Genomic DNA, 22,404 nt, shown 5'->3' on the forward strand with positions numbered 1-22,404 from the left:
CGCTGCTCCTAGAGGAGCTGATTAAAAATACCGATGATTAAAAATACCGATTCCAAAAATGTTTTGGCTTCAGGCGGCGGAGCCCGGGAATCTGTATTTCTCCCCAGCGCCCCCACGCCGCCCCGCGTCTGGGACAGAAGCCTCGGGGCCAAGGAGCGCCGGCCCCGCCCAGCCGGTGACCGAGGCGTCGTCCTAGGGGGTTGAGCTAATTGGCTTCGTGCTCAGACTAGCTGGGACCTTGATGAGACCCGAGGCGGGGTGGGGTGAAGGGGAAGAGAACCCCCTCTTAGCATCCAACGAGGGAGCAAGAAAGACGCCTACACCTTCAGGTGTTTACTTCCTTCATATCGGGGTTGTTACTTAAAGCGGGACTGTGCCCTAAGCTTGCCCGAACCTGAGAATCACGTGGGGCCTTATTAAAAAAGACCCAAGTTCAGCTCTGAACCCGGGGCCGGCCTGGGAGCCTGGATTCTAACAGCGCCGCAGGCGAGTTTTTCCGCTGTGGCTTGAGAGATGGCCCGCTGGGGTTTCGCAGCGTCCTGTGACACGCCTGCTGTGAGGTTACCGTTAGCAAACCCTAGAGGTTTGAAATATATAAGAGCACTTATTTATTTCTCAAAAAACTCAGCTGGTTTCCTCAACCTTCCCATCGATTTCCAGCTGTGAGCTGATTCTAGGGATGGCTGTGTAAGGCCAGGTGAAGTCGCTTGGATTAAATTTTTGAGGCTTAAAATAAAAATCTTAAAGGACCTTTTAAAGTTTTCTTTGGGACGTGTGTGTAGCTACGTGTACACGTAAAGCCATGTGAAAACAGCCATATGTGCTTGGGTTTATCGTTTCTCCTTTTGGGATGTCTCAGAAGGATAGTGGATCACCTGGGGACACCTGGTCACCTGTGGGGAAGCTGAAAGGGGAAGAGCACCCAGTGGCTAGGATGGGAGACACCTGACACTCCTTTATACGGTGGCTTGAGGTGTGCAGTGTGCTTGTGTATTTCTCCCCTGAGCCCCTCTGTATTCTTCAGCTCAGATGCACAGGATTGGATTAACCAAGCCTTGCTACATGCATGACCCGTTGTCTTTCCTTATCCATTTGATCCATCGCTGGCCTATATTTGGTTGCTCCTCGGTTCCTTGGCTTATGATATAATAACTGCCTGGGAACCCACCCCAAACTAGGACCTTAACCATAACCCTCGATCCCCCAAATGAATAGCCATCAGCCTAAACTCTACATATTTCATTCCTTTGCTTTTTGTTAGCAAGTTTTTTGTTTTTTATTTGCACCTACATGCATTCTTAAAACTATATACAATTCACATTTTTAAAGAACCTCATAAAAAGGGCATAGAATCTTCCAGGAACGGCTCCTCTCCCCGCCCCCCGCTGGTCCCCTTGTATTATATTGCTAAGATCGCCCAAATTGCTGTTAAGGTCCTTTGTCCATTTTGACTGACATGCAATATTCTATGGTGTGAACTAACAGGATTCATTCATTCATTCGCTCTCCCATTGATGGGCACTTGGGTTGTTTCCTGATCTTGGCCATGTGTGGCTGTGATACATGGTCTTTCTAAAAAGTGGCAGTTTCTTAAGCGAGTGTACACATTGGTTAAATGGCCAGATAATGCCGAAGTCGTAGCACTGATTGACACTCGTCCGGCACTGTAAGAGATACCGTGCAGCCACGCCCTTTCTCACACTTGGTATTATGGGATGTCTTCATTTTTGCCAATCAAATTGATATACAATGATATGTCACTATGGTCTTGAGTTGCATTTCCCTCGCGTGTATAATTTCAACAAAAAACGAAGTAAAAATAATGTTTTCCACAAGTGACAGCAACCGATGAACTTTGTTTTGTCTTTTGAAGGCACTGTTTTAATATTTTACAATATATCCATTCAGAATTATGATCCTAAATTAAGTTTATCATCATGTTTGGTTGTAATGGCTTGATTTCAAGGGTCATACTTGAAAAACTGAAAAAAGTATACCTCACAGGATGTAGATCTAAATGAAAGCCAAGTGGCATTGGCTATACTTAATAACTTAATCTCCCTTTTCCATCCCATTCACCAATTATACAAACTGACTATTCATTTCTTTTTGAAACCCAGCTCATAAATTTTCATCTTCCCCAATAATCAACCTGGGGCTTTTGCAAATTCAGCTGAAGAGGGTGCATCATTATATCTTCAACGAATGGATTTCAAACCCACTGAAGCCATTTATTTGGAAGATGTTTAAACAGATTAAAAACTCCGTTGCTAAGTTTAAACATGCAGATAGAGGTTTTTATAAGTGACAACTTTTCACTGTTTTCAGCAGCAAAATCACTTAACAAGGGAATCATGGCCAAACATGCATTTAAAAATACTTCCTCCATAGGCTGTTTCTCTTGCAAACTGGTTATTTTCTCATTCTTTACATAACACCTTTATCCTGAATTTTTTCCAATGGTTGTTGGGTAGTCCCCTTTCATCATAGAGAAAGTCAATAACTTTGCAACCCGGTCACTTTGTAAAAGAAAAATGAAGACTATCCCGTCATTTTGATAACTCTTAAGTATTGAGCCAAGAGATGAACCGTGTACCTCTGAACCACACAAAGATTCTCCTGGTCACTCTGCCTCTCTTTACAAAGCATTACGAAGATTCCAGAGGCGGCGTGATGTAATAGCTAAGGGCACAGATGGAGCCGGCCTGAGTTAGAATCCTGGGTCTGTTACTGTGTGACCTTGAGAAAGCTGTTCTGTGCCCATTTTCTCAACGATAAAATGGCAATGCTAATAGCCAGGGTGGTTGTGAGGGTGAATAAATTCATGTGTAGAGGACACAGAACGGTGTACAGTACAGAGGTTGTACTCTCTGTGTTCAGATAATTCTCATTTATAAAGACAGTAAGAGTTAACAGTTATCTATAACAGTAGCTGACACTCGTCTAGAATTGGCGGTTCCGATGAACTAGGCACAGATTGTGTTTTACACAAAAATAAACTGGATGAAAACATTACTCAACCTTTCTGAGTTGCCAATTTCCTGGGTTTCAATATATATTAAATGAGTAATTTAATACTACTCACTTAATATTGCTCAAGTAATTGCTTTTTTTTTTTTTTAAAGAGAAATGGATAAAAATAAGTTATAATTGTTTCTCTGATTGTCCTGGGCCTCCTGTGGGTACGAGCTCCTTGCTTGGGTCATGTTCTCCTAAGCCACCTCGTCTGACTTCTGTCATGACAATTATTCTCCACTATAGACACAGGACTGAAGTAGTAAATGTTTATCTGGGTATAAATGATTCCCAAACATGCTATAAAGCTAGACCAAAGCAAATCTTATTTCTTCATCTGCCAGGAATTAATGTATTCATCTTATCACAATTTTTTTGAGCCCACGCAGGTGCCTGCTCTGTTCCAGGTGTTGGAATATTGAGCGATATGCAAGACATCAAGATCCAGCAGGGCAGTCAGGGAACTAATGAATGAACGAATGGATGGAGGTACAAGGTCATTTCAGATACTGATGGGCACCACCATCAAGATGAAAAGGGGTGGTGTGGTCGTGATTGACAGGGTGCTAGTGGTGGGGGTACCTGAGTTTGGCTAAAAGAGACCTTTGACCTAAAATGTGAATATAATAGGCAGCCATGGGAAGGACCAGGGAGATGACATTCCTGGGAGAGGAAATTACAGCAAAGGCTCACAGGAAATCAATTTTAGTGTGTTTCGAGCAAAATAAGAAGATTCAGTGAGCTGGTTCCCAGAAAAGAAAAATCTGGCTCATAAAAAATTGAAAAAAAAAATGTCCAAGCTCACTTATGATTAAATAAACATAAGTTAAAAAATAAAATGCAGTACTGTTTTATATCCTGTCTGAATAGAAAAGATTAAACACACACATATTATTAAGGGATCAGACGCTAGGATCCAGCTATTCCTCCTCCACAGGGCACTTGGCAAACTTACTGAGCGTGAGAGTCACCAGGGGACCTTGTTAAAATGCAGATTCTGCCTCCAGTGTGTCTCAAAATTTAACATGGATACAAATCACCTGGGGACCTTGTTAGGAAGCAGATTCTGATCTCAGTACTTCTCAAACTTCAATGTGCAGAAAAATGACCTGGAGATTTTGTTAAATGCAGATTCCGAGCAATAAACGTGTAAGAGGTGTTCAGCCTCACTAATTACAGGGGAATGAATATTAAATAACCATAAATTCCTCTCTCTCTTTTTTCCACCTACTAGATCAATAAAAATTAAGGAGGCTGATAACATCTACTTTTAGCAAGAGTGTAGGGAAATTGGTCTTCTAATGCATTGCTAGTGGGCGTGTGAATGTTTATAGCCACTTTGGAGGGCAATTTGGCAGTAAGTTTTTAAACGTGCCCTGCCAACGATCTAGCAATTCTCCTTTCCATCTCTTCTTCTCCAGAGAAACATCGTCACATGTGCACAAAGGAGCGTGTCCAAGGATATTTGCCGCGACACCATTGTCATAGCGAACAAACAAACAAACAAACAAAAAACAAAGATTGAGAAACAACCTAAATGCCCTAAAACAGAGGGATAGTTACATCGAGGGTCAGCCCTACCACGGAATGCTAGGCAGCTAATAAAAGGAATCAGCCAGGTTTATGTCTACAAGCACGGGTAGAGCCCCAGATATACGGGATTGAAGGAAAAAAAGCAAGTTCCACATAGATATAAACACATACTCAAAGCCATACGTATTTCCAATGGTGAAACATGAAAACCCAGAATAAAAAAATACTGGAAGGAAACACACTGGTTATGTGTTAAGCAAAGATGGGGCGGGAGGAAGGACTGAAGAGCCTAAATGCTCCTCGTGTGTGTAAGAGAACATTATCCTTAGTAATATTTCCTTTTTGAAAAAAAAAATGGGATGTATTCATATACTACTTCACGAGAAGTAATTTATTAAAAAGTAATAATTAAAGTAATTAACTAAATTATGGTTCTGTCACACAATGGAATAAATCCTGTACGACCATACAAGGAATGATGTATTTCTGTGTGCACTGATAAAGAATATTCTTCAAGATATATTAAGTAAAATATTCAGAGGACAGAAAAGTATACAAATTGTGCTCTTGTGGGCATATATAGATACATATGAAAATACATACATATCTAATGGCATCCTCTCTATAAAATTTAACATATAAATGTGTGTGTGTGTGTGTGTGTGTGTGCGCACATGCATGCGCACACACATACATGCACTTGTGAATGTGGAGGAGACAGGAAACTGGTCACAGACGTTTTCCCTGAGGACAGGACAGCAGTATCTGTGATGCAGTTGTCTGAGAAGCTGACATCTTGCTATATACATTTTTGCAATCTTTTAAGTTTCGAAACTTAAAATCATAAAATTTGGCACACATACAAGAGTGTATAAAACATAAATGTGCCATTTAAGGAATAAAACGAACGCCCATGTAACCACCAACTTTAGATCTAGAACATTCTTTGTACCGAAGAAACCCTTCACACGTTCCCATCCATTAGCTTCTCCTTCCTTCTGCCACTTGCTTCCACTATCGCTAATTCTGCGTAATGATTACTTAAAAATAGTTCTGTCGCCTAAGTAATCTGTTGCTTAGTTTGGCCACTTTTTGAAATGCATGAATAATTTTCCTTCACTTGCCTCTTTAGGTTTGTGAGACTCGACGTGTTGGTGCAGGCAGCTGGAGTTCGTTTTCGCTCTCGCGTAACCCCCATTGTGTGAACACACCACATTCTGCCTGCACTGCCACTGCCAATGGGCGGTTTCCAATTTGGTAATTACGAGCAACGTAACTATAAACATTCTTGCATAGGTTTTCTGATTCACGTGTGTAAGTTTCTCTACGCCCAGAATCTGCATTTAACAAGATTTCCCGGTCGTTTTTCTACCCATTAGAGTTTGAGAGCACTGAGATCGGAAGCTGCTTCCTAACGAGGCCCCCAGGTGACTGTATCTATGTTAACTTTTGAGACACACTGGAGGCAGAATCTGCATTTTAACAAGGTCCCTTGGTGATTCTCATGCTCAGTAGGTTTGAGAAGTACAGTAGGGGGAGAAATAGCTGGATTATCGTGTATGGCTTTCCTAGGAGATGCCAAACTCTTTTTCCAATGTGGCTACATCAGTTTACATTCCCATCAGCATATATAACTTCTCGAATTAAAATGAAAAGAAGAAACAAGTTAAAAATCACTAAGGCACAATCTTAGTTGAAAATGCAAATAATTGGCATACATATCCTCACTTCCTCCTTTTTCCTTTCTACTCCCACCCTCCACCCCTCCCCTTCATGGATTAGAATCTGAAATGATGAAATGAAATACTCGAGGGGGCTACTTTGTGGGCAACAAAATGGATTAGGACCTATATTTATAGAGAAAACAAACAGCCTCCAATTCACCTGCTGGCTCCTACAGGTGTGGAAGTTCTCGAAAGGTAAAGGAATGTTGTCCAAGAATAGGAATTTGAAGCTTCTAGTCCTGGGGCAGAGTGTGGCAGCCTGTGGAGGCCAGTTAACTATTCCTAAGAAAAATGAGTTTCTGATCTCTTTCTGGCAACATTGAAAGCACCCAAACCAATTGTCATTTTCAGGTTCTCTTAGTGTTTCCATGTCTTACGCCCTGCAGTCTACCTGACTTTGACTTCTATTAGGGTTTGTTCCAGAGCCATTCATTTATTTAACAAACATTAATTGGGCTCCATCTGGGTGTGAGGTGTTATGCTAACCTCTAGGAATATAGCAGCAAACCTTTAAGGAAGTCACAGAGTAATAAGGAGGAAAAATAAATGAACAGGCAGCTAGTTACCAGATAGAATGATAAAGGTTCACATGATGTTCAGGCAAAGCTTCCTGCAAGAGGCAGATTCATAGCCCCAGATGTGTAGAATGAGTAGGTCTTGGGCAGGCAAAGAAGTGAGGCAAAGAGGGTTCCAGGTGGAGGGGATAGCTTGTGCAAAGACCAGGAGGTAAAGAGATGGCACTCCTGAGGAACCTCAGTCTGGCTGGAGTTGGGTGGAGTGCTGAAGATAAGATGAAGGAAGTGGGTGGGGATAGAAGCAAGTAAGAGATGATTAAACCATTTCCTATTCCTCCTTCCCCTCTCTGGTAAACCTCAGATACAACCGGAGGCCGATTCCAGGCTAGTTTGAGAAGGTCACTTTACTTTTCTTCACCTGAGAAGCAACAATGGTGGTGGTAGTAGTGACTAGTGGACATTCACAGATGCTTGCCAGGGGCTAAGTACCATTTTAGAAGACATTTTATGTGTATTATCTCACCAGAGTCCAGCTTTTCACAGATGTGTGATTTTGAACAAGTTCTTAAACTTCTTGAGCCTCATTTTCCTCATATGTAAAACGAAGATAATAATTCCACCTACCTCAAATGGTTTTTCTGAATATTAAAAGGGAACACATGTAAAGGGATCGGCAAAGAGTAAATAATCAAGAATACTGGTTATTATTATTATTGGCAGCCATCTACCTACTACCCTTACACTATGGTAACTTTTAAAACTACTTAAAATATAATAACAATGATTGTAAATTTGTTGATGTTATTGAATACCTACATTGTGCCAGGTATGCTGGGGGTACGTCAATGAAAAAGACAGAGGGGTGTGTTTGGAACACTTAGTTCAGCTCTACTACATAGGCCCTCGTGTGATCCCATCTTTAGACTATTGCTTTGGGTTCTTTAACAGAGACCAAATAAAAGTGAAGGTTTTAAATAAAATAGAAGGTTTATTTCTACTGGATGATGCTCCAAGGGACCTATCTCCTAGCTTACTGCTTTACTATCCCCTGGAATGTTTTCCTTCAGGCAAAGATCCAAACCACTGATCCAGCCCACGGGAAGGAGCAAAGAGGAAGAGTAACTGCCTTGTACAGAGGTGACTGAGAGCATGCATCACTTCCTAGTGGTGTCTCATTGGCTAGAATTTCATCACATAGTCACATGTAGCTGCAAGGGAGTCTGGGGATATGGATTCTAGTAGAGTGGTTGTGTGCCCAACTAAAACTCGGAGGACTTCTGGGAATTTATCCTACAGACACACAGGCACACACGCAAACGACCCATCTACAAGAAAGATTATTCATTGTAGTACTTTTTAAAAGTGCGAAAGCCTGGAAACAACCCAAGTGTTTGTCAATAGCTTACTTGCTGAGTAAACTGCGGCAGAGCCATACATGGGAATACTCTGCAGCTAAAAGGCAAAAAAAAAAGGAAGAGTGAGAAAGCTCTTTATGTATTAATATGGTAAGATCTTCTGAATATTTAAGTGAAAAAAGCAAGGGATATAACCATATATAATATGCCTTTTTTTTTTTTTTTGCAAGGAAGGGGGTAATGGAAGAGTATATTCATATTTGCTTATGAATTTGCATAAAGAGACACTGGAAGGCTATACAGTATAGCAAATGTTGTGGGTGCTCCAATTGTCACCATCCTTGTCACCCTGGTACATGCTGGACTGACCTTCAACTGCCAGCACCTGCATTTCTTCTCCTGAGGGTTTTCTCTGGTTGGCAGCAGCAGCTAGAATGACCTGGGCTGTTAATCTCCTCCCATCACCTGGGGAGGAGCCCCCCATCAGGGAATGCTGGGATTGGTGGATAAATACCTCTGCTCCCTTGCCTCGTGGGTGGATAACTCTGAGGCACCAGTTCCTTCCTGTCTCCCAGGGGTTTCCGGCAGGAGTAAGTGCCAGTTGCCCACAGTGGCGACAGTGCTGTGAACGCACTGTGTATCTGTTCCTACTCTCCTCTGCCTCACTTCCCCTCCATGCCATCGCTGTTTCATGGGATCACTTTCCAAAATAATCTTCTTGCTCTCTAATCCTCGTCTCAGTGTTTGCTACTGGAGATACTCCAATAAGTCAAAAAATATCAATGAAAACAGTTACCCATAAGGACCAGGAAGAGAACACAGGGTAGGAAAGAGACATCTCAATGTATACCATCTTATATTGTTTTGCTCTTTGGACATTAGGAATGTATGAACTCTTCATGAAAGACCTCACAGAAATGTCAGTGGTTCTAGTCGTAAAAAAAAAGAGCACACTACTCATCAGGGTACGATTAACAGTCTTTGCCAGGGCACTCTGTTCCTGCTATGCTCATTTCTGCTTAATGTCAAATTGCTTGCCACGTTGCAAAGGCGTGAGTCCTCCCATCTCCTCTCTCTCTGTTCTGTTAGGGACACAAGTCCAAGGTTGCAAATAGAATAGGGGAGTTGAGTGTGATGGTGAATCTCGGCATTGCCTGTCTGGCGGTGAGCAGTGTGGACTGATGGAGCATTCAGAACTTTTGGGCCTCATTTCATCACCTGGGCATAATAAACACCCACTGGGCTTTCCCCTCAAAGTTGTAAGGAAAAGTCCCCTGCAATAATTTTGCGGGCCCGAGGAGCTTATGGGTTGCTAAATCGATAGATTGATTAATCAATCAATTAATCAATCAATATGGTAAATTGATATTTAACTTGAGGTGCTGGACTGATAAAGTTTCTACGAAGAAGTAAAATCCATGGGCTTTTCACCAAAGTGACACCCACTGAAAAGTAATGTAGCCAAAAATATATATTCAAAAATATATAAACTCTGACATAAGACAGAGCTGGTCAAGTCATAGCCCTACGGCTTGGAACAAATGTTTAACATTTCTGGGCCTTGGTTTTCTCACTGCATTACCTACTGTTTGGGCTTCCATGAGGGTGGAGGTTGTCATATACATAGGGCATTACTTGGCCCAGAAGGAGCAGTCAGTGAACAATGACCTTTTTCTACCAATTACTATTGATCTCCAAGGCTGCCTTTGACTCAATTTCTGTAAGGGAGTGTCTTTTAGTTGGGATTAGATGCTTGAAAGTAACAAACACCTGACTAATACTGCCTTAAGAAAAAAAAAAAAGAATTGGTGCCAAAAGACTGAAGGTGGGAGTGCATGTTCACTCCAACTCTGGCTTGATCCAGGGGCTCGCATGGAGTCGTGCTGGCTGGGTCTTCCTCCTCCCCTCTGAGCACAGCTCTGCTGGGTGCTGGTTCCCGCCCAGGCAGCTCCCTCACGGGGTAAGCGGCTTCTGACATGGCTCCTACACAGCCCCACCTCCCCAGATTCTTGCTCTTGGCTAGTTCTGTCCCCTAGAGGTTGGGCTGGACCCAGAGGCTCACTTCCAATGAACAGAATTTGGCAAAAGTGATGAAAGTCGCTTCTGAGATTAGATTACAAAAAGACTCTGGCTTCCTTTTTGCTCACCCTGTCTTGACCTCTCTCGCTTCTTCACTCTTAAGGAAGCCAGCAGCCATGTTGCGAGCTGTCCCATGGAGAGGCCCATGGCAAGATGCTGATGGCAGCCTCTGGCTAACAGCCAGGGAGAAAACGAGGCCTTCATCCCAATGGCCCAGAACCATATGAGTGAGTTTGGAATGTCCTCACTTGAGCCTTCAGATGAGACCCCAGCAGGGCCAATGACATGATTACAGCTTGGTGACAGACCTTGAGACAGAAGACCTGGCTAAGCTATGCTTGAATTCCTGACCCACTGAAACTCTGAAATAAGAAATATGTTGTTTTAAGCCACCAAATTTTGGGGTAATTTGTTACATAGCAATAGATAAATAATACATCTCTAGTCAGAAGTTTGGGCGGTGTCAGCTCCAAGGACAAAGATAAAGAAAGTGCCTTTTTCCTGATCGCTCAAACAAAAACCTTAGAATTAAGCCCTGGTTAGGCCTTATGGGCTTGTCTTGGGTCAGATCCCATCCTTTAGACCAGGAGTTGGCGAACTATGGCCTGTGGGCCAAATCTGGACCACTGCCTGTTTCTGCAAATAAGATTTTATAGTAACACAGCATCATTCATTTATGTGTATTGTCTACAGCTGCTTTTGTGCTAAAACTGCAGAGCTGAGTAGCTGCAACAAAGACTGGATGATCCTCTATGTCTAAAATATTTATTATCAGTGACATCTGTTGAAACCAGCAACCATTTCTGTCGCTTTAGAAGAAAATTTGCTGACCCTTGCTTTAGACTAATAACTTTGACCAAGGTCATGGGGTACAATGATTGGCCAACCATGGGACACATGCCCTCCCCTCGTGTAGGGGATGTGTCAGCCCCATTCGAAGCATTTGGGCTGAAAGTAGGGGTAGAGTAGCTCCCCAAGGATCTTTGAATGACAGTAGTTACTCATCTGCTCAGAGGCATTTGGGTGTGACTATGCCGTCTACACTGGATTAGGCTGAAAAATACCTAAGGGTTGTTGAGCCTTCGACATAACAATCTTTCAAATTAATCTTTACTCTGCTTATCTTTCTGAACACACATGGTGACTTAGAGTTAGCTCAAAATGAACAAGATCTGCTCTAGGAAGGTAAAAAGTCTCATAAAAGCTGAAGCATTTCCAGCATTTTATTCTTTTCATGCCCTTCCTCCTGGGAGGGGCTGAGTCTCAGAGCCAATGGAGAAAATGCTCCTTGTCCATAGAGATGCCCATATAGATACTAACGGGTCTTAGGTAGATTGGATGGGGATTCCTATTGGGTGGGTTTTCCTTCTCCCTCTTCCCCATGAGAGGGAACTGACCAGAAATTAAGGGGGAACAAAAAAGAAGGAAGGAAAAGAAAGGAAAATGAGGCAAGACCAGATGGGAAGAAGAGACTTGCAATATTTCCATCCAAATTTTACAAATGCTTTTCATCATACTTGTATTGAGAGTGCTTTTAAAGTAGGTTTGTAGGAGAGACATCATTTCATTCATTCACATAAATACTGAATGATAAATACGGCAACTCAGTAGGCAGGCGCATGTTGAGAATTTCGCTAATGGTCTCCTGTATTAGTCAGTTTTTGCTGTGTAACAACCTCAAGATCTCAGTGGCTTTCCACAAGAAACACTGATTTTCTTTTTTATGGATCTGCGAGTTCATCCTGGCTCTGCTGGCTTGGGCTGCAGGCTGCGGGCTGCGGGCTGGGTTGAAGTCAGATCCAAGTGTCTGGTCATTTTTTGTTGGGCCATCAGCCACACAGGGCATTTTCTTTTTGTGAAAGGTCACATGAGAACAAGAGGATGAGCCAAATCGTACAGGCACATTTAAAGTCCCTCTTCCCATTAGATCCGCCAGTATCCTGTTAGCCAAAGCTAATCATATGGCTTGGCCCAAAACCCATGCCAGTGGGTAAATATAATTCTGTACCAAGGAGTAAGTGCTAAGCTGGAAACAATAATCTCATCTACCACATTTACTAATGCTGAAAACAGGAATACAATCACATGGCTAAGAATCGACAGATGGATAAAGACTGATAGATATATTGATAGTTATAATAAATTTTTGTCCAAAGCCTTAGATGGAAAACCCAAATTTTGATCAGCTCTGTGGCATGTGACTTGTTATTTTTCTGGAAAACAGACTCACGAAATGTGAAAATCTAATTTTTGCCTTGTCGTACTATGTTGCTGCTTTGTACCACTAGGATGAAGGATTAGAATCTTATAGTTTCTGGGCTTGGCCTTTTATCAATCATAACGGCATAGTGGAAGCTGATTTACACCTGTTCTCCCAGTGTAATTATCAATAGGGCCACTTCACTCTCAGAGGTGTCCCAGTTTGGATGATGAACTATGATTACCTTATGTATACGGTATAAACGTAGTATTTTTTTCCTCCAAAAATAACCTTCTCAGGAGCCAACATTCCCCAAGGAGCACCAACCTTTTAACATTATTTTCCTTTCCCTTCCAGAAAAATGCTCCAATTATAAATGGCCTTGCTTCCTCCAGCCCTTTGTACGTTCTAGTCCACCTTAGCATGATCACCCCCATTTCTCTGTTCCTCGCTTTCAGCTGTGTAGCTCGTATTTCTCATGTTGACTTCCTGTGGGCAGCCTTCCCTGAGCCTTCTATATCTGGGCTTCCCTGTCGTGCTTCTACGTCACGCATTAGAGCATCTACGTGCTGTGACAAACGTTTATTCGCCTGTCTGCCTTATTAGACAGTAAACTCCCAGACAGCAAGGATCCTACCTGCCCGTGTCACCAATATCACATGCCCCTTTGGCAATTAGCATTTGCTGAACGAATGCAATTGTTATTATTGTTTTAATTATTATAAAATATGTAAGACACTGCAAAAAACGTACAGACGAATACTGCCGTCACCCCACTTTCTACTTCATCCTTTGCTGACCACACTAACCTCAAACGCCCAGGCGTGTTTCCTTTTTAGGGTTTTGGCACTGGCTGCTCCCTCTGCCTGGAGCTCTCTTTGACATCCACACGGCTCCTCCCACACTCATTCCAGTCTGGGTTCCAATCTTAACTTCTTGGGGACCTCCCTATTTAAAACCGCCATCCCCCTATTTAAAACCGCCATCCCCCTCCCCATACCAAATGTCCCCACTCGCCCTGCTCAAGCACTCAGCGCCTTCTAAGACACTGGGTAATGTACTTACGTGTTCTGTTTATTATGCATTGTCTGATTCCCCACACTGGAAGGTAGATGTCATAAGAACAAGAATCATTCTCTGTTTGCTCACTGATACCTCCTACCTTTCCAGAACCGCACCAGGCACATAGTAGGTGCTCAAGAAACACTTATTGACTGACTGACTGAATGAGTTCAATGAGTGTGAACTGAGCATTTTCGTTCAGGGGTTTGAGTGGTGAGACTCAAGCTCAGCCCTTGAGATCCACATAGGCAGGAAACGATGGCACACTAGACAATGAGATGCTCTAAAGCCGGACTGTACAATCTAGTGTCCTCCCAGCTCCGTGGGCCCTGTTGCAAGTTCCATTCACCTACCTGGAATGAATCCACCCATGAACTGACGCTATGGTAACAGCTGATGGCATCCAGAACATCTGCCCAGCAGTCTCCCATTTCCTAATAATTAAATATCACGCAGTTCTCTCTTCCAAATTCAGTGACACAACTTTCAAGGAAAGATAATACTGGAAAAGCACGACCCAAGATAAATCACTACCCTCATTGCTCAAGAACCACAAAATCGACGTTGAAAACTAAACTACTTCCTAAAGCAATTCTTTAACAATTTTTTAGCTAACATTGTGAAGAAATTTAAGAGGTTGGTTTAAGGAACAATAGTCAAAAGTACTATTTCACTTTTAATTTGTAAAATATCTTGGCCGGCTTAAGAAACCATGTTTTAAAAATATAGATAAATATATAATGAAACTATAAGACCCTATTCCAAGAAATTGAAAAGAAGATACAAAGATATTCCGTGTTCTTGGATTGGGAGAATCAGCACAGTTAAAATGATCCCATTACCTAAAGCATTATACTGATTTAATGCAATCCCCATCAAAATCCCATCGGCATTTTTAAAAGAAATAGAACAAAAAAATCATCACATTTGTAAGGAAGCACGAAAGACCCTGAATCGCCAAAGTCATCCTGAGAAAAAAGAACAAGGCTGGAGGCATCACTCTGCCCGACTTCAAATTATACTACAAAGTGACAGTAATCAAAACGGCATGGTATTGGCAGAAAAACAGACACGTAGACCAGTGGAATAGAATTGTGAGTCCTAAAGTAAACCCATATTTATATGGGCAAATAATTTTCAACAAAAGAGCTAAAAACATACCGTGGAGAAAGGAAAGCCTCTTCAATAAATGGTGCTAGGAAAACTAGAGAGCCACTTGCAAAAGAATTAAACTAGACTGTTGTTTATCACCACACACCAAAATTAACTCAAAATGGATTAAGGACCTGAATATAAGACCTGAAACAATAAAATGCATAGAAGAAAACATAGGAACTAAACTCATGGACCTTAGACTTAAAGAGTATTTTATGAATTTGACCTCGAAAGCAAGGGAAGTAAAAGCAAAAATAAATGAATGGGACTACATCAAACTAAAAAGCTTCTGCTCAGCAAAAGAAACCATCAACAAGGTAAAGAGAGAACCATCTGAATGAGAAAATATATTTGTAAGCAACACCTCTGATAAGGACCTAATATCCTGAATATACAAAGAACTCATATAACTCAATAACGACAACAAAAAAACCCAAATAATCCAATTAAAAAATGGGCAGAGGATCTGAACATAACACTTCTCCCAAGAAGACATACAAATGGCCAACAAACATATGAAAGGATGCTCAACATCCTAGCTATTAGGGAAATGCAAATCAAAACTACAATGAGATACCATCTCACACCTGTTAGAATAGCTGCTATCAACAGGACAAGTAATAACAAGTGTTGGAGAAGATGCAGAGAAATAGGAACCCTCGTACATCACTGGTAGGACTGCAAATTGGTACAGCCACTATGGAAAAGAGTATGGAGGTTCCTCAAAAAACTAAGAATTGATCTACCATATGATCCAGCAATCCTTCTACTGGGTATTTACCCCAAAGACTTGAAAACATATATCCAAAAAGATGTTTGCACACTGATGTTCACAGCAGCACTATTCACAATGGCCAGGACGTGAGCAACCAAAGTGACTTACAATAGACAACTGGATAAAGAAGCTGTGGTACATATATACAATGGAATATTTACTCAGCCATAAGAAGAGATGAAATCCTGCCATTTGCGACAACGTGGATGGACCTCGAGATAATCATGCTAAGTGAAATAAGCCAGACAGGAAATGTTGAAAACCACGTGATATCACTTAGATATGGGATATAAACCTAAAAGCAACAAACAAACAGGACAAACAGAGACTCATGGACATGGACAATGGACTAATGGTTACCACAGAGTGGGGGGTAGAGGGGAGGTAATTGGAGTAAAAAGGGTCAAATATATGGTGACAGAAAGAAATCTAACTATGGGTGGTGAACACACAATGCAATATATATATGCCATACTGTTGAACTGTATACCTCAAACTTACTGGATTTCATTAACCAATGCTACCATAATAAAAATGAAAATTAATTAGAAAAATACTCATAAATATATTTTTGTATGTTAAAAACAAAGGTCCACGTGACACGGGTACAAGGACGTACGTGCTCCCTGAGGACTGAGAGATGTCAGTGTAAGACTCCTGAGAACTCCCCCGGTCCACGCTCGGGTTTTGTGAGCTGGCGTGGGAGGCAGCAGCAGTTAAGTGCCCAGCGAGGACCTGGCCACAGGAAGTGCTGAGTAGACTTGAGCTTACTAAGAGAGCAGAGTAGCTCCCGGACCAGGCACCTCCACCGTTTCTACTCATCTGAGTGAAAAGTGTGTTATTTCCTTGCCATGCTCTACGATTTTCCTTTGTCGGCCACTGGACTTGAATCGGCTGCTTTGTCTTTGCATTCACACAAAGACGGATGAATGTGCCCTTTACTAGATTTCCGACGTGGGATTCTGGCTCCTGAACGAAACCTTAATCACTATAAGATTCATGTCAAATCAAGTAAACCAGCCGTGTGACTCAGAGCCAGCTGCTGACCTAATCCCATGGCCCGGCCTCATCAAGGTGGTGATAGTAATAACGGCTCCCAGGTGAGATGGTCCAGGTGAGAATTCCCAGGTGAGAATTCATGTGACTGGCACAGAGCAACAGCTCAACAGGTAGTGGGTATCATAATAAAAATCCATAAATAATTATAAACACGGAAATCTATTAATATGTTCAAGACGAGGGCCAATAGTGGGAACAACCCAAATTTCCATCAACTGACAAATGGATAAACAAATCGCAGTATAGCCATACCATGGAATATTAGTTGGCCATTAAAAGGAATGCAGTACTGATACAAGCCAAAACATGGATATACCTTGAAAACATTATGCTAAGTGAAAAACGTCAGACACAGAATAGCCCGTACCGTGTGATTCCAGTCATAGGAGAGGCTAAGAATAGGCAAATCCACAGAGACAGAAAGCATATTAGTGGAAAGAGGGGAGAATACAGAGTGACTACTAATGAGTATAAGGTTTCTTTTCGGGTTGATAAAAACATTCTGCAATTAGATGCTGGTAATGATTGAATATGCTGGTAACTCTGCGAATATACTGAAAAGTATCGAATTATGTATTTTAAGGAGAATTTTATCATATATGGTTCATGTCTCAATAAAGCTGCTATAAAAGAAAAAAGTAGGGCAAAACAAAGATAAATCATTATCTTTCTACCCACCTTATTTCTTCTCCCTGAAAAATAAAAACTTCTCTTACCTTCCTCATGCCTTGGTTATAACCTCCCAGCCTCCAAGGGCTGACTCTTCTATTAGGTACAGAGAGCATAATGCTTAAGGCCCACTAAAAGGGTATGTATGTATGTATGTATTTGGCGAGGCAACCCTTGGTTGACCTCACAGATTGCAAGGACCTTGTCAGTTTACAATCCCTTATTTTTTTTATTTTTATTTTTGATGCCTACAGCACCTGGTCTATCTAGGTGGTCTCTCATCCAAGTACTAACCAGGCTCAACCCTGCTTAGCTTTCGAAATCAGACGCGATTGGGCTTGCTCAGGGTGGCATGGTCGTAGACGAGGGCTTTCTTTTAAAATCAGAAACAAAAGGTCTTTTCAGAGCCTTTACTCTGTCCCTTTCACTCTGCCTCTGAGAGGGCACCACACTCTGTGGAGTGTCACCCTTTTTTAATAAACTTTCCTTTTGACTCTAAAAAAAATATAAAAAATAAAAATCAGGAAAAAAATTAATATAAGCACGCTGGATTATATTTATTCCCATGCAGTTGAAAAAATGAGTTTAAGCATACATAATTTTGCGTGTGTGTAAAGGGGGCCTATGCTGGCAAAAAATGCCCACGGCTCAGGGCGCCGTGTACCTGCTAGCCCCCAATAATTTGCTATTAAACTGTAACTTTTCTTGGAGCTTGTGTCTTCTGATGTGGGGACTTGTGGGAGGCCCTCTTTTGTCCTCTTGAGACCAAATGAAGTTGGAAGCACCAAATGAAATTAGAAAACTGAACCAAAAAAGCATGGAAAAAGTACCCTGGCCTCTGCTGGTTATCCACCAGCCAGATACTCAGCACTGGGGAAGGAGGTGTGACAGAGGCCAGGAGGTATGGACCTGGGCTCAAGTGCCTTTAAGCCAGTGACCAGCAGAGTGACCTTGGGAAAGTCATGTGACTTCCCTCTCTTGCCTCTGTTTTTCTATCTCACTGAAGTGCAGAAATAGGTCGGGGAAAGAGTATTTTAGTTTACGTGCTGTCAAAGTAAGCACAGGGAAAGTATTTTAAAGAGTGAAGGGTTTAAGCAAGAGTTCACTCTCTCTCCAGGCTGCCTTCATTGAACTTGAAGTTCACACCTTGAGATTAGGCAAGCCCTGCGAGGTGGAATCCAGTTCCTCAGACAACTTCAGATAACCTCTGACCTAAAGAAAGGGCCCTCACAGCAGCAAAGGAATCGGAGCAGCAGGGGAGAAAAGCTATTCTAGTTTTGACTCCAGATCCTCAACTGAAATCTTTCCAGGAGATCCACTTCTGGCTAAAGGATCAATGAGAAATTTCCGTTGCAAGCATTCGGTTTTTATTGCTCAGAGGAGAAATCTTCTGAAGCCAAAACAAAAAGGTCAAAGTTAAAAAAAAACAAACAAAAAAACGCTAAAAAGAAAAGAAAGGCAGAAGTAGCTAGGATCTATACAGTGCCTGCACTCCAAAACACAACCCTTGAATTCCTCTTTTTTTTAAAATTTATTTTTAATGAACATCCCTTGAATTCTTGGTCCCAGCAGAAGCATTGTGAAACTAGATGCTAGCAGGCTTGTACCAGCTCTCTAAGATCAAGCACCACAAATAATGCTGAACACAAAACTGAAAGATTTTGGTGTGGATAAGAAGCTCACAGCAAAGATAACTTCGAATTCCCCCAGTTACAGTTGTAAATCAAAGTGCAACAAAATAGGCCTGTCATTCACATCTGGGGGTGAGGGCCGGGGAGGCAGGCACAGCAGGAAGGCCCACCCTGTCCTACTTACTATTCCATGGAGATCCATGGGTGGGTCGGAGTAGAAGGGAAGGAAATTCCTGCAAACAAGCCCTGAGTTAGCAAGTTAACAAAAACATTCTGATTAGAAAGAGGGTAAGTGATTTGGGTATTGGTTCCACGTTTAAACCCGGTTGGGCTAGCAGCTGTGTGACCTTGGGCAGGTCTCTGGCCTTCTCTGAGCCTCTAAGGTTCTTTACCTTAGTATTCCCCATATTGCTCGGACCAAAAAAAAAAAAAAATATCTCCAGGAGTGCTAGATTTAAAATACAGATTCTCAGGCCCCCGCCCAGAATTTCCAGAGCCGGACCGTGGCTGTGGGCATTTTCAACAAAATTTCCAGGTGACTCTCTATACCAGGCAAGCTGGGAAACATCCTTCTCTGCGTAGTATGGGTGAGAACAGTACCGGCCTGGGGAGGGAGGGGGGGCTGCTGGGAGGATTATGTGGGATTATGTAAGGATTTTAGTGCTGTGTTGGCACCTCGTGAGTCAATAATAGCTTTCATCACTGAAACTCATAATAGCCATTCATTATTTTTAAAGTAATTTTAACATTTTTCAATGATAGTTGACATGGCTATTTATTATTTATTTAGTAAATATTATTATTTAATTAGTAAATATTTATTTTGTACCTACTATGTGTAGGGACCAGCTCGAGAGTTGGCAAACTATGGCCCAATACCTGTTTCTGTATGGTCCGTGAGCTAAGAATTGTCTTCACACTTTTTTAAAATTGTTGAAAGACACAAAAACAAACATTTAGGACACATGAAAATTATGCGAAATTCAGATCTCAATGTCCATAAATAAAGTTTCATTGGAACACCAACTCCTACAAAGCCATGGCCGTAGAAAGTCATCTCTGGCTATTTTCATGCCACAGTGGCAGAATTGTATAGTTGCCATAAAGACCAGGTGGCCCACAGAGCTAAAAATATTTTCTACCTGGCCTATTACAGAGAAAGTTTGCTGAACCCAGCTCTAGGTCAAGGGTCTTCGATTGGGGTTCCTGTATTTGGGGGGATACAGAAAGGTTTTTCAAGAGGTGTATGGGCATGATTAAGGCAAACAATGCTGAGATTTTCAACGTTTACGTGTACTCCTAAGATCATCCAGGAACACACCCAAAAGGTGTCTCATCTTGAATAATCCATAATGAATCAAGGTAGGAAGTAGTAAAATCTCTGAGACACTCACAAAAAAGAAAAAGAAATACAAAATGTTGGAATCATGGTACCGATGTGGAGAAAGTAAATACTACATGCCTGGGAAAGAAATATGCTGGGTGGTTTCAGTTCTTCTAGCAAAGCCGACCCAATTCATTACGTGATTTTTCTGGCATATCACTCAGAAGGAATTAAAATAATTGAGTATTGCTATAACAATACAATTCTTATTTCCATAGCCTTATTTATGTGAGACTTCTGAGTTTACATGAATAAAAATGAAAATTAGGAGTATAACTGAATATGATCTGTATCTCATTCTAGCAATTTATTAAAAAACCCCCAAATTTTAAGAAAGTAATATTTATTAGGGACATATAAGGTGATTAAAAACTAGGCCTTTCTATCTCATTAAGTTATACATTACCAGTAAATTTTTGCTTAAATCTAATAATTCTTTATCAAAATGTGTAATATATTTAAGTTTATAACACAACAAAAGATTATTTCTAATAATAATTTGATATAAAAGAAATGTTTAAAGCTTGGAGCCCTATGACCTTGGGGAATAAAAAAATGTAAATTTTACTTTACATAACCATAATTTTGTTGCCGAAAGAAGGATGAAATGAACAGAATATTTTCAAGACTAAGAACGTTTCCCACTTTCCAGCCCCTCCCTCTATCTGGAAGCTTCAGAGACTGGCTCTCTCAACCTGATTGGCTGAGGTGAGAGACCTCCCAACTTTTTTCCCTGGAAACACAGACATTTTGTCTCAACTTTGCTGGTCTGAGGCATCCAAGAATTGGATCATATCGGCATCAAACTTTTCATCTTTACTAGAACAAATCAAAAGATCACTTCAGAGAAAAGAAGCTTGTGTCCAAGGTGTCATTCATCTGCCAGAATAAAGGAAATGCCACGTGTGTGCCCTTTCTGAGGACATTATTCAAGAAAGTTCTTTTAACAGCATAAAGAGTAAAGATGTAAAGCAGGAAGAGTATCAGAAACTATGACAAAGAACGGTGTACTTGGTTAAATCTAAGTGCATGATATGGTCATTTGGGAATTATAAGGTAAGGGACACACTATAGGGCAAAACTTCACAAAAGCCTGGAAATAAAATCGTAAGCTGTCTCAGCAAAACTGAGGATCTGGGGAGGCTTGGTTACAGAAATAAATGAGTTCCAAAGGCTTCTCATGAGGGAAGAGACTTCTTAATAGAACGTTGGAGCCCGGTCAACATTTACATTTGATATAGCAATAGAGAAATTAATTTTTTTTTAAACGCCTACAGCACCTGGTCTTCCTAGGTGGTCTCCCATCCAAGTGCTAACCAGGCCTGATCCTGCTTAGCTTCTGAGATCAGACGAGATCAGGCACGTTCAGGGTGGCATGGCCATAGACTCGAGAAATTAATTTAAAAATAACTGTTAAAGTTTAGGAACTATTAGCAGAGTGGAGATATATATAAAAACTTTTAAAAGAAAAGAGAAAGGTAACAAAGGGAAAAGGAGAAAATTACCAAGTTTAATAAGTAGTAAATATTAAATAAGTGAATAATACTAAGCGTATGTTACTATGATAAATGCAAATGGTCTGAAATCTCCTATGAAAGACAAAGATAAGCTGATGAAGACAGAGATTAAACAACAGAATGAACAAAGATATACCAGGCAAATATGATAAAATATAAAATATTATGAGATAAAGTGTAATTTAAGGTCAAAAGCTGTTAAATTAAAAGAACAGGTATATAACAAAGGATAAAAGGTAAAGTTGGCAAAGAACATGTAATAGCCACAAATTTATATGTATCAAACAACATATGGCAAAATATAACAAAGCAGAACACCCTGGTAATATAAGAAAAGCTGCTACAAAAGATGTCTAAGTTTATCAAATAGACAAAAACCTAAGTGAGGATTAGAAGAACTGAATAAAAAAGTCGACATGCTTCATTCACAGATATCCACCAAACTTTTACAAAAATTGGTCATGTACATGGCCATAAAGAAAATTAATAAATTACAAAAAGGAAATTTATAGGTCACACTCTCTGATCAAACCCCAGTCATATCAGAAAACCCAAAATCAAAATACAGTCTCACAAATTGAAACTACTTGAAAAATAAGAAAGATACCTTTACATAACCCTCAGATTTGATCCTCCTGACTCACCAAACCAACCAACCCTAAAAAGGAAATAACAAAGTATCTAGAAATTCATGAAAGAGAGACACTTCCTGTCAAGATCTACAGGGATAG

General features: G+C 41.0%; 1 protein-coding gene and 1 pseudogene across 1 annotated transcript in view; both read right to left on the bottom strand.

Annotated features, from left to right (window-relative positions):
* The window catches only part of ZFP64 (ZFP64 zinc finger protein), a 73,762-nt gene that overhangs the window by 19,623 nt on the left and 31,735 nt on the right, over positions 1-22,404 (bottom strand). The window lies entirely within an intron of this gene.
* LOC120604023 (uncharacterized) lies at positions 21,425-21,543 on the bottom strand (annotated as a pseudogene).

The sequence above is a fragment of the Pteropus medius genome, unplaced genomic scaffold (assembly GCF_902729225.1).
Source record: "Pteropus medius unplaced genomic scaffold, Ma_sr-lr_union100, whole genome shotgun sequence".
Classification (NCBI taxonomy): Eukaryota; Metazoa; Chordata; class Mammalia; order Chiroptera; family Pteropodidae; genus Pteropus; species Pteropus medius.